Raw genomic sequence first — 14549 nt, forward strand, 5'->3', positions numbered from 1 at the left:
GCAAAGTGTTCACATGGCCATATGTTTTCACGCAACTTGCACAGATCTTTTTTTAGATTAAAAAATTTAAAAAATATTTCACATACCATACACTTTACCCTTTTAGAATGTAAAATTGAATGATTTTTAGAATATTTAAAAAGTTGCGCAACTACCATAAATATCTAATTCTAGATCACATTCATCATCCCCCTCTTCCAAAAAAAGCCACATTCAGTCTTTTCATTCTTCCCCTCTTCGCGGATCCTGGCAACTACTTCTCTACTTTCTGTCACTGTGAATTTGTTTATTTTGAACAGTTCATATAGCTGGCCTTTTGGCCTTTGCTTCTAGCTTCTTTCATTTAGCATGATGTTTTCAAAGTTCATCATTATCAGTCCTTAATTCTTTGTTACTTCCAAATATTATTTCCAATAATATTTCCAAATATTATTTCATTGTATGGGTATACTGTATCATGTTTATCAATTTATCAATTAGTAGACATTTGGATTTTTTCCATTTTTAGACTATGATGAATATGCTGCTATGAATAATCATGTACATGATTTTGTGTGGATATATGGTTTAAATTCTCTTGGGAAGTGTGGTAGGGTGAATAATAGCTCCCCACAGATGCACACATCCTACTCCCAGGGGCCTCTGAATATACTGCCTTACATGGATAAGGAGACTTTGCAGATCCAATTAATGTAAGGACCTTGATATGAAGAGATCATCTGATTGGCCAAATGTAATCACTAGTAGGAGGGAGATAGGAAGGTCAGGGAAGGTAGAGGAGGAGATGTCATGACAGAGAGAAGTTGAAGTGATGCAAAGAAGGGGCTATAAGCACAGAAATGCAAGTGGTTTCTAGAAGCTGAAAAAGGAGAGAAAATGGATCGCTCTCTAGAGACTCCAGATATAACACAGCTCTGATAACACCTATTGAACTATAAAATAATAATTTTGTGCTGTATTGTATTATATGTTTTGCTTTAAATAACCAAACTTGTCATAATTTGTTATAGTTCCACAATCAGAATTAATTTTGGAATTCTGAAGTGGGTTGGAACAAATACTTAAAAATGCAGATGTAGCTTTGGAACTGGGTAGTGAACAGAGCTGGAAAAATTCTAGCTAAAAATTCATTATTGAGAAAGCCTAGACTGCCTTGAACATAGTGCTAATAGAAATATGGATGCTAATGAACTCTGCTAAGGAGGACTTAGAACAAAGTGAAGAGCATGGTACATAAAATCTGTATTTTCTTAGAGTTACAGCTAAATTATCATGAAAAGACTGCCAGTAGCAATGTGCATTATAAGGACACTACTAAGGAGGGCTCAGAAGGAAATGAAGAACATGTTGACGTGAAAAATGGAGTACGGAATCTTTGTTATACAGTAGCTGAACTGTGTCATATACTCATGTGGAAAGCATAACTTGTAGGAGATAAATTTGATATTTAGCTGAAGAGATTTCCAACAAAATTTTGAAGGTGTGGCTTGATCCCCGCCCCCACCCCCCCAACTTTTTTTTTTTTTGGTGAAGATATCTGTAACTGTTATCCTTTGCCTATCACACAGTTATATTTTGGAAGCAGATTACCTGTTTTCTAGTTTTATAGTTCTACAGATGGAAAGGGATTTGGACCTAGGATGGATTATACCTAGAACTTTACCTATGTCTAACTTTTTGTTGTTCAGTCACTAAATTGTGTCTGAGTCTTTGTAACCCTTTGGACTGCATCATGCCAGGCTTCCCTGTCCTTAGATGTCTAACTTAGATGACTTTGATGATGGAATTTGGAACTTTGGAGCTGATGAGATTTAGATGAGATTTTTATACATGGGTTGATTTTGTAATAAGTGAGAATTTTGGAGACCTTGAGTTGGGATGGGTGCATTTTCATGTGGTTTGACATGAATCTGTGGGGATAAAGACATTACTGGTAGGCTGAACAATGGACTTTCAAAGATGTCCATGTCCTGATCCCCTGAACCTATGAATATGTTACCTTACAGGATAAAAGAGAATTTGCAGATGTGATTAATTTAAAAGATATTGAGAAAGAGATTATCCTGAATTATCTGAGTGGTCCCAAAGTAATCACAAAAGTACTTAGATGAGGGAGGCAGGGGAGTGGGAGAAGAGAAAGAAAGAGATGTAATGATAGAAGTAAAATCAGAGTAGGAGACATAATGACAGATACAGAGATTGAAGTAATGTGAGAAAGGGATCACCAGCCACGGGATGAGGTAGCCTCTAGGTGCTAGAAAAGATAAGGAACAGATTCTCTCATGAAGTCTCTAGAACGATCAAAACCCTGACAACACTTTAAATTTGGGACCTCTGACCTCCACCACTGTAAGATAGTAACTTTGCATTGTTTTAAGCCACTAAGTCTGGGGTTATTTGATCAAAAATAAGAAAAGAATACGAGTAGGTGCCTAGGCCTGAAATGCTGGGAAAAGTAAACCCTTTTAATTATAATTTCTAACCTGAGTTCCTTTGTGTTGCAATTTCTCTCATGACATGTGCTGATGAAATGACCAGAGGCATTTTAGGGAGACATTAATAGGTAAATAATAAAAGGTTAATAGATATAATAAATTAATAGATAAAAAGAGAAGCAAAAAACAAAGGAGAAAAGGAAAGATATATCCATTTGAATGCAGAGCTCCAAAGAATAGCAAGGAGAGATAAGAAAGCCTTCCTCAGTGATCAGTGTAAAGAAATAGAGGAAAACAATATAATGAGAAGGACTAGAGATCTCTTCAAAAAAATTAGAGATACCAAGGAAACATTTCATGCAAAGATGGGCTCAATAAAGGACAGAAATGGTATGGACCTAACTGAAGCAGAAGATATTGAGAAGAGGTGGCAAGAATATACAGAAGAACTATACAAAAAAGATTTTAATGACCCAGATAATCATGATGGTGTGATCACTCGCCTAGAGCCAGACATCCTGGAATTTGAGGTCAAGTGGGCCTTAGGAAGCATCACTACAAACAAAGCTAGTGGAGGTGATGGAATTCCAGTTGAGTTATTTCAAATCCTAAAAGATGATGCTCTGAAAGTGCTGCACTCGATACGCCAGCAAATTTGGAAAACTCAACAGTGGCTACAGGACTGGAAAAGGTCAGTTTTCATTCCAATCCCAAAGAAAGGCAATGCCAAAGAATGCTCAAACTACTGCACAATTGCACTCATCTCACATGCTAGTAAAGTAATGCTCAAAATTTTCCAAGCCAGACTTCAACAATACATGAACTGTGAATTTCCAGATGTTCAAGCTGGTTTTAGAAAAGGCAGAGGAACCAGAGATCAAATTGACAGCATCTTATGGATCATTGAAAAAACAAGGGAGTTCCAGAAAAACATCTATTTCTTCATTATTGACTATGCCAAAGCCTTTGACTGTGTGGATCACAATAAACTGTGGAAAATTCTGAAAGAGATGGGAATACCAGACCACCTGACCTGCCTCTTGAGAAATCTGTATGCTTGTCAGGAAGCAACAGTTAGAACTGGACATGGAACAACAGACTGGTTCCAAATAGGAAAAGGAGTACGTCACGGCTGTATATTGTCACCCTGCTTATTTAACTTATATGCAGAATACATCATGAGAAACTGGGCTGGATGAAGCACAAGCTGGAATCAAGATTGCTAGAAGCAATATCAATAACCTCAGATATGCAGATGACACCACCCTTATGGCAGAAAGTGAAGAAGAACTAAAGAGCCTCTTGATAAAAGTGAAAGATGATGAAAAAGTTGACTTAAAGATCAACATTTAGAAAACAAAGATCATGGCCTCTGGTCCCATTACTTCATGGCAAATAGATGGAGAAACAGTGGAAACAGTTTATTTTTGGGGGCTCCAAAATCACTGCAGATGGTGACTGCAGCCATGAAATAAAAAGATACTTACTCCTTGAGAGAAAAGTTACAGCCAATCTAGAGAGTATATTAAAAAGCAGAGACATTACTTTCCCAACAAAGGTCTGTCTAGTCAAGGCTATGGTTTTTCCAGTAGTCATGTATGGATGTGAGAGTTGGACTATAAAGAAAGCTGAGTGCTGAAGAACTGATGCTTTTGAACTGTGGTGTTGTAGAAGACTCTGGAGAGTCCCTTGGACTGCAAGGAGATCCAATCAGTCCATGCTAAAGGAGACCAGTCCTGGGCGTTCATTGGAAGGACTAATACTGATTTTGAAGCTGAAACTCCAATACTTTGGCCACCTGATGTGAAGAACTGACTCACTGGAAAAGACCCTGATGCTGGGAAAGATTGAAGGAGAGAGGAGAAGGGGACGACGGAGCATGAAATGGGTGGATGGCATCACTGACTCAATGGACATGACTTTGAGTGAACTCCGGGAGTTAGTGATGGACAGGAAGGCCTGGCGTGCTGCAGTTCATGGGGTCGCAGAGTTGGACACGACTGAGCGACTGAACTGAATGAACCGGACTTCCTTTGTGCCTGAAATGACCACAGGCATTTTAGGGAGATATTAATAGATAAAAGGAAGTTGCATGGGAATAACTTTAGTATACATTTCATGGAATATATTTATATAATTTGCAATAAAGTGTCTGTTTAGTTAACCTGTTGTTAGCCATCTAGAGTAGAAGTATTTTCCAGAAATACTCTGACTGGGTTCATTGTTCAACTCCCCTGACCCTCATAATATTAAGGTACAAGGCCAAGGAAAGTATTTGAATATGAATATATTCTTTGGTTCTCAGTACCAGATATGCAGGTGAAGGAAGAAAAACAAGGCTTGAAATATAGGGAGTCAGAGGTTTTACCAAATTTGACAGTCCTAAAATTTCACAAGGTGTACCAATGGAAAATTATAAAGATGAAACAAATGTTTCCAAATTATCAGTAATAAAAACTATGGTAGAGATAAACCTGGGTTAGTTTTCTATTATCACAATAGAAAATAATATTACAAAATATTTGTCACGAGAAAAGACTGTTAAAGAGTATAAGACCATCATATTGAAGGGAAAAGGGGTATCACAGATGTGTGCCATTATGTTATTTTTCTGGATTTAATGATGTTTATGACATTTATCAGCTTTTCAAAATTGTATTCTGTTAATTTTAATTTGTAATTTAAAATTCACAGTTTCTTTTTTCATCATGAGTAAACATTAACTTTTATACTTAATTATGTATTTGTAATTTTGTGTTATTTTTTAAAAGAAGGTGTTCCTAATTTCCCTGTAGGAGGGCATGGCAACCCACTCCACTATTTTTGCCTGGAGAATTCCATAGACAGAGAAGCCTGGAAGGCTACAGTCCATAGGGCCACAAAGAGACACAACTGAAGTGACTGAGCACGCACATCCCTGATTTACAAGTTCAGATCCTCCTTCTAGCTATATCTTTAACATTTACCCAGAATTCAACTCCTGCTTACCACCTCCACTGTTACTACCTCATTCCAGGTCACTAGCATTTCTTGCCTATATTACTGCAATAACTTCCTAACTGGTTTCTTTGACTACACCTTGCCCCACTTTCCATGATACTCAACACAGCAATCAAATTATCCTGGTGATATAATGCAGTGTATTTAATGTAACATACTGTAACCTAATGTAACATAATATGACATGACAATATAAATTGGACCATGGGTTCTACTTGTTTAAAACCTTCCAAAGGGCTTCTACTTTACTCACAGTAAAAGTCAAAAGCCTTGAAATGTCTTCCAGGATTCCACCTCTCCTTGTGTATCTGCCTCCAAATTCCCTCAATTAACTCATCACCTACTCTTCTCACTTACCCTGCTCCAGGCCTTCTAGTCTTCCTGCTGTCCACAAGTCAGGCTTGCTTTCATCTCAGGTGTTTATACTTCCTGTTCCCCTGTCTAGAATGATCATACACCCAGATATTAGCATGATTCATTCCCTCGTCTTCTTTAGGTTTTTTACTAAAATGTCACCTTCTGTGTAAAACTACCCTGGCCACCTTATCTAATTATACTCTCCAGACCTGTATACACACACACCCAGACCCACACAACCACACACATACTCTCTCTTTCTACTCCTCTTTCTTTATATTTCTCATTAGTATTTTCAATTGTCTTCTAGTTTCAGTTTGTTGTGAAGGTTGAAATCAAATAAATTTTTGATTAAATTTCAGAAAGTACAGCCTGACATGATATTCAGTATACAAATGTAGAAGATGGCATTTTGAATTTAATTATTTCAAATATAGTTTTTGTTAGTTTTAGGGTTATTTGAAATCCCTATTCACAACTCAAGAATATTCTTGTGGGTTTATTACATAATTGCACAATACTCTTATTTTTTGGTAAAGTGTTGACTATAAATTTGTATTCTTTTTTCACATAATTTATATTGGTTTAATCATAGAGCTTTTATTTTTTCTTTAACTCTCTGGCTGAAACTATTGACAGAATCACCAGGACACTTGATTATACTTAGAGATATGCCACTCAGAAAAAATTATTTATGGAAAGGAAAATAAAGCTATCAACAACCTTAGATATGCAGATGATACCACTCTAATAGCAGAAAGCAAAGAGGAACTAAAGAGCCCCCTGATGAAGCTGAAAGAAGACAGTGAAAAGCTGGCTTAAAACTCAATATTAAAAAAAACTAAGATCGTGGCATCCAGTCCCATCACTTCAGGGCAAATAGATGGGGAAACAATGGAAACAGTGACAGACTTTATTTTTTTGGGCTCCAAAATCACTGCGGATAGTGACTGCAGACATGAAATTAAAAGATGCTTGTTTCTTGGAAGAAAAGCTATGATAAACCTAGACAGAATATTAAAAAGCAGAGACATTATTTTGCTGACAAATGTCCATAAAGTCAAAGCTATGGTTTTTCCAGTAGTCATGTATGGATGTGAGAGTTGGACCATAATGAAAGCTGAGTGCTGAAGAACTGATGCTTTTAAACTGTGGTGTTGGAGAAGACTCCTGAGAGTCCCTTGGACAGCAAGGAGATCAAACCAGTCAATCTGAAAGGAAGCCCTGAGTATTCATTGGAAGGACTGAAGCTGAAGCTGCAATACTTTGACCACCTGATGCAAAGAGCCAACTTATTGGAAACAACCCTGATGCTGGGAAAAACGGAAGACAAAAAAAGAGGGTGATGGAGGATGAAATGGTTGGATGGTATCACTGACTCAGTGGACCTGAGTTTGAGCAAACTCCGGGAGATAGCGAAGGACAGGGAAGCCTCGTGTGCTACAGTTCATAGAGTCTCAAAGAGTTGGATAGGACTTAGCAACTGAACAACAACAAACAGTGCTAATTAATTTCATTTATAGTGTCCAGTCTTATTGCAATAATGAGAAATGGCAATGAGGGAAAAGCTTCTTCCTCTGAAAACAGAGGCAAAGATAGCTTATTTTATTGTTAGGAAAAAGAAAGTTTAAAATTAAAGAAATGAGGTTTGTATGTACAATATAGTAGATTGCTCCTTAAAGTTCTAGATCAACAGATGTTGCACTTATAAAAATGGACACCCCAGTTTGATCCTCCTATTGAAAAAAACTCCATAATTATGTTCAGACATGAAGTGAAATACTGAGTTAAATTTTTTTTTCTTGAAGGGTGGCTCTGCATCAGGCACTGACAACTGGTTATAGTGGAGACAGACTGGGAGGCTAGAGGAGGAAGAAGGGACTTGCTCCTTTTACTTAATGGCTGGACAGTTAGCATCTCAACAGCAACACTGCTCCCTGCAGTGACACTAAAGTTCAGCAACAGCAATTGTTTGCAGCTTGCAGTTTTCCCACACAACTAGAACTAGCCTTATTAGCCCCTTGAAGATATCAGCACCAGCTCACTGGTGCCCCACTTTATATGCCTGAGTCTCAGCTTTAAGTTTTCATTATTCCTTAGACTGTCTTCCATTTGTCCCCTCTATTAGAGGTGGTAGCTGCTTCCTAGAGTTATTACATCTCTGGTCCTTCAGAGTCCCCCTTCTGTCCTTCAGTTTTCTAATATGATGGCCTATTGTTTATAAAATTTTATTAGTAGGTATGGCAAACCTTGGACTTCCCAAGGCACTAGTAAAGAACCTGCCTGCCACAGCCAGAGACATGAGATGCCAGTTTGATCCCTGAGTTGGGATCCCCTGGGGAAGGGCATGGCAACTCTGTCCTCTCCTTGCCTGGAGAATCCCATGGACAGAGAAGCCTAGTGGGCTACAGTCCATAGGGTCCTGAAGATTTGGACATAACTGAAGTGAGTTAGCATGACATGGCACGTGGAAAACCTATGTTGTAATTATCTATGAAGGAAATTGCTGGATACATAAATATAATGCTTGCCTCATGTATACACACATCCTAGGTAATTAAAAATGAGCATGAAGTGAAGTGAAGTGAAGTCGCTTAGTTGTGTCCAACTCTTTGCAATCCCATGGACTGTAGCCTACCAGGCTCCTCTGTCCATGGAATTCTCCAGGCAAGAATACTGGAGTGGGTTGCTATTTCCTTCTCCAGGGGATCTTCCCGACCCAGGGATCGAACCCAGGTCTCCTGCATTGCAGGCAGATGCTTTACCGATACCTTGGGCAAACTATGGAGGTGAACTCATTGGCCATTAAGGTAAAGCTTAGTTAAATTCTAATTAATTTAAATTACAAGTTAAAACAGCATTCAGCTGCCTCAAATTTCTATGAAAACACATTCATATTATTTATAAAGCCAAATGGTCTATAAAACTATTGGCATTTCTTCTACATTATTTTGCTCAGAGTGTTTCCATTCTTCACTTGATTTATTCATTTGAAAGTTTTGTTTTATTCCATGAAATAAAGTGAAAAAAGTCAACAGAAACAAATTCAATTTGAATATTAAGACTAGAAATTCTTGTTTATTGTGATCTGTAGCCTTACTAAGTATTTAAAATAGTGATTTGTAAAGTGCAGACTATTTTTGCTTTTCTATAAAGAAGTTTTATATAATATAAATACTCTACTATAGTCCACTGTTGTTGTTTAGTCACTAAATCATGTCTGACTCTTTGAGATCCCATGGATTGTAGCCTGCCAGGCTCCTCTGTCCATGGAATTCTCCAGGCAAGAATACTGGAGTGGGCTCCCATTCCCTTCTCCAGGGGATCTTCCAGACCCAGGGATTGAACGCAGGTCTCTTACATTACAGTCATATTCTTTACCATCTGATCCACCTGGGAAGCCCTAATACAGTCTATGGATGGCCGAATTTATAAAATCTATGAAGACTACTTGACATATGGTTTCAAATATTAGATAGTTAAAACAATGCAAACAATGCTATTATTTCCTGATGAATCCTCTTAATCTTTAAAAGCAATCCATCTTTGCTGTTTAAAGAATTGTTTTCTAAATTAAAAACAATTTTTTTACACTATAAATATTTTCATTGCTGTTATTTAGGTGTTTTGGTTTTTAAAATGCACGTTTTGTTCTTTTATCCAGACTTTGAATCACCTGTAGTTTAGAACTAACTGGTACATTAAGCTGCTCAAAGAGTTGAATATATTCTTAAAATGATTTCATCATCATGCCTTAAACTCTGGAGAATGCATACTGGCTAATTTTAGGTACAGAGGCAGAAAGACTTTCTTTAAGGACATGAAATACATATTTTAGAATTACCCTTTATCTGATTACTTTTCCAGAAAAAAGCTTACAAAATAATTAATAAAATGGTTATTCAAAATCACTTACTTCAAAATCACTCATATACATATTTAATCCAGATTTTAGCAGAAGAGACAGAAGATAAAGATAAAAGGCAACATTTGAGAAGATAAAGACTGTTAATCTTCCAAAATGGGTGAAAAAAATGAACCCACAGATAAAGTACACAAGAATAATGTATACCAATCTCATGCATGAGCATAGATGTAAAAAACATTCTAAAGATTGAACTGAATATAGTTTATACAGAAGGTCATGATCATGTTGGATGTATTTCAGAGATTCAAAGGTGGTTTTCACTAGAAATTCTATGTAACTTATGGTATTAACAGTTTAAAGGAGAAACATTATTTGAATAAATTAAAAAAGAGCATTTTATAGTTTGGCAAAGCCTCATAATAAATTTTCTTAGAAATAGGAAGATATGTTTGAACCTAATGAAAAGTATCTATCTAAAACTAATATTAAAGAGCATTTTTAATAATAAATACTAAATGTATTTCAATTAAAATTAGAATCAATGACACTTTCTTCTACTCAGCTATTCAGATTAGCGACTAAACCATCACTAAAGAAATCTACAGACAAATTAGAAATCACTTTAGAAATCCCTAAAGAATCTACAGACAAATTATTCAAATTATTAAGAGAGTTTGGCAAGTACCCAGATATAAGTAAAAATGCAAGAATCAAATGGATTACTACAGGCTGCAACAAAATAGTTGGAGACTATATATTTTTTTATACTGCATTTATAACTACAACAAAAAAATAAGGCAGAAAGGAGTAAACTAATTAGAAATACATAAAAACTTAAAAAAATTACAATATTATACTGAATGATACAAAAATAGACAAGTGGAGATATGTCATAATGCATAAAAATTAGGTATCATAAAATATCAATTTTCTATTTTTAGTCCCATCAAAATTGATTTATAGAATCCATTTCTAATCAAATTCTAACAATGTTTTTTCCCTTTTGAGAAACCTGAAACACTTTTTCTAAAATTCAAGTATCTAAAATGTCCAAGCACCAAAGTTGGAGACACTTGTCTTATCAGATATCAAAAATTTATTGTTTGTGCTAATTAAGATATCGGTTTTAGCACCAAGATAGTAAAATGATCAGTGAAGAAAGTAACATATTAACGTATAGAAATCATATTTTATTAATAGGACTTTGTAGTCAGGTGAAAAGAATAAGTAAATGTTGCTTGAGAAATCCAATATCTGTTGAGAAAAAGTGTATGCAATATAAAACATTAACCCCGGGTGGAAATAAATTTGACTATGAACAATGAAATCCTCATATTTTAAAGAAGAAAACATATAAAAAGATCTATTTGATTCCGAGGAACCAAGAACTTCTTAAAGTAAGACACAGGACCTTCTAGACATAAAAATTATACATTTTATTATGTTTCAGTTAAGAACTTCTAAGAGGCAAGAATATACAATGGATTAAAGACAATCTCTTTAACAAGTGGTGCTGGGAAATCTGGTCAACCACTTGTAAAAGAATGAAACTAGAACACTTTCTAACACCATACACAAAAATAAACTCAAAATGGATTAAAGATCTAAACCTAAGACCAGAAACTATAAAACTCCTAGAGGAGAACATAGGCAAAACACTCTCCGACATACATCACAGCAGGATCCTCTATGACCCACGTCCCAGAATATTGGAAATAAAAGCAAAAATAAACAAATGGGACCTAATTAACCTTAAAAGCTTCTGCACATCAAAGGAAACTATTAGCAAGGTGAAAAGACAGCCTTCAGAATGGGAGAAAATAATAGCAAATAAAGCAACTGACAAACAACTAATCTCAAAAATATACAAGCAACTCCTACAGCTCAACTCCAGAAAAATAAATGACCCAATCAAAAAATGGGCCAAAGAACTAAATAGACATTTCTCCAAAGAAGACATATAGATGGCTAACAAACACATGAAAAGATGCTCAACATCACTCATTATCAGAGAAAGGCAAATCAAAACCACTATGAGGTACCAGTTCACGCCAGTCAGAATGGCTGCGATCCAAAAGTCTACAAATAATAAATGCTGGAGAGGGTGTGGAGAAAAGGGATCCCTCTTACACTGTTGGTAGGAATGCAAACTAGTACAGCCACTATGGAGAACAGTGTGGAGATTCCTTAAAAAACTGGAAATAGAACTGCCTTATGATCCAGCAATCCCACTGCTGGGCATACACACTGAGGAAACCAGAAGGGAAAGAGACACGTGTACCCCAATATGCATCACAGCACTGTTTATAATAGCCAGGACATGGAAGCAACCTAGATGCCCATCAGCAGATGAATGGATAAGAAAGCAGTGGTACATATACACAATGGAGTATTACTCAGCCATTAAAAAGAATACATTTGAATCAGTTCTAATGAGGTGGATGAAACTGGAGCCTATTATACAGAGTGAAGTAAGCCAGAAGGAAAAACACCAATACAGTATACTAACGCATATATATGGAATTTAGAAAGATGGTAACAATAACCCTGTGTACGAGACAGCAAAAGAGACACTGATGTATAGAACAGTCTTATGGACTCTGTGGGAGAGGGAGAGGGTGGGAAGATATGGGAGAATGGCATTGAAACATGTAAAATATCATGTATGAAACGAGAGGCCAGTCCAGGTTCAATGCAGGATACTGGATGCTTGGGGCTAGTGCACTGGGATGACCCAGAGGGAGGGTATGGGAAGGGAGGAGGGAGGAGGGTTCAGGATGGGGAACACATGTATACCTGTGGCGGATTCATTTTGATATTTGGCAAAACTAATACAATTATGTAAAGTTTAAAAAAAAAAAAAAAAGATAATTGCTATAACCCTAAAAAAAAAAAAAAAAAAGAACTTCTGGTCATCAAAAGATATTATGAAGAAAATAAAATGGCCCTGTCTTACATAAACTCTTGTATATGTGTATTTATAAAAATATTCATCACAGCAATAAAATGGATTAGTAACAAGGACCTACTGTATAGCACAGGGAACTCTGCTCTGTATTATGTAACAACTTAAATGGGAAAAGAATTTGAACAAGAATAGATACATGTATATGAATAACTGAATCACTTTGCTGTATGATGGTGGTTTAGTCACTAAGTCGTGTCCGATTCTTGCAACCCCATGGACTGTAGCCTGCCAGGCTTCTCTGTCCATGGGATTTCCCAGGCAAGAATACTGGAGTGGGTTGTCATTTTCTTCTCCAGGGGATTTTCCCCACCCAGGGGACTGAACCCATGTCTCCTACATTGCAGGTGGTCTCCTGCACGGCGGGCAGATTGTTTACTGCTGAGGCACCAGAGAGAAACTAACACAACATTGTTAATCAACTATGCTCCAATACAAAATAAAAAGCTAAAAAGTGTAATAAAAATGATTGTACATGAGAAAATAAAGGGTAAATAAAGTTGTAGTATAGTCATATTTTTAGAAAGCTTGAGAACAAACAAAGTGAAACAATATAGTGTTAGAAATATATGCAAATGTATGGAATGTGAAATAAAATTCAGGACTGTATAGAACTGGTGATTTTCTAGTTCATAAGAATACAGTGATAGGTTCACAAGGATATATTTTATTCTGCTTTCTAACTTAAACATATATTATAAATATTGTTTTAAAAATCAAATTTGATATAATAAAATTTTAAGCTTCTTTAATTTTATAATATTTTCTTAAATTTAAGTTTTAGTTCACTATTTGTTTCATGGCTATTATTTGACAGTCTTCCTAATTCAGCTGCAGAGAAAGCTTATGACATAATGTCTATAAAGAATCTACTTATTTCAATTTGATAATCATAACTGAACATATAGAGTATACACTATCATTTCAATATAGTAAATAGAAATATCTCTCTATTTACCACATAAATAATATGTATGTCATCAGATCAGATGAGTTGCTCAGTCGTGTCCGACTCTTTGCGACCCCATGAATCGCAGCACGCCAGTCCTCCCTGTCCATCACCAACTCCCAGAGTTCACTCAGACTCATGTCCATCGAGTCAGTGATGCCATCCAGCCATCTCATCCTCTGTTGTCCCCTTCTCCGCCTGCCCCCAATCCCTCCCAGCATCAGAGTCTTTTCCAATGAGTCAACTCTTTGCATGAGGTGGCCAAAGTACTGGAGTTTCAGCTTTAGCATCATTCCTCCCAAAGAAGTCCCAGGGCTGATCTCCTTCAGAGTGGACTGGTTGGATCTCCTTGGAGTCCAAGGGACTCTCAAGAGTCTTCTCCAACACCACAGTTCAAAAGCATCAATTCTTCGGCGCTCAGCCTTCTTCACAGTCCAACTCTCACATCCATACATGACCACTGGAAAAACCATAGCCTTGACTAGATGGACCTTTGGCAAAGTAATGTCTCTGCCTTTGAATATGCTACCTAGGTTGGTCATAACTTTCCTTCCAAGGAGTAAGCGTCTTTGAATTTCATGGCTGCACTCACCATCTGCAGTGATTTTGGAGCCCAGAAAAATAAAGTCTGACACTGTTTCCACTGTTTACCCATCTGTTTGCCATGAAGTGATGGGACCAGATGCCATGATCTTCGTCTTCTGAATGTTGAGCTTTAAGCCAACTTTTTCACTCTCCACTTTCACTTTCATCAAGAGGCTTTTTAGTTCCTCTTCACTTTCTGCCATAAGGGCGCTGTCATCTGCATATTTGAGCTTATTGATATTTCTCCCTGCAATCTTGATTCCAGCTTGTGTTTCTTCCAGTCCAGCGTTTCTCATGATGTACTCTGCATATAAGTTAAATAAACAGGGTGACAATATACAGCCTTGATGAACTCCTTTTCCTATTTGGAACCAGTCTGTTGTTCCATGT

The 14549-nt window shown here is 36.7% G+C and overlaps 1 protein-coding gene across 2 annotated transcripts in view; it reads right to left on the reverse strand.

Moving 5' to 3' along the window:
* Positions 1 to 14549, reverse strand: part of LRRC7 (leucine rich repeat containing 7) — a 613767-nt gene that overhangs the window by 194287 nt on the left and 404931 nt on the right. The gene's annotated exons all lie outside the window — the stretch shown is intronic.

Source organism: Bos taurus, chromosome 3 (genome assembly GCF_002263795.3).
Source record: "Bos taurus isolate L1 Dominette 01449 registration number 42190680 breed Hereford chromosome 3, ARS-UCD2.0, whole genome shotgun sequence".
NCBI lineage: Eukaryota > Metazoa > Chordata > Mammalia > Artiodactyla > Bovidae > Bos > Bos taurus.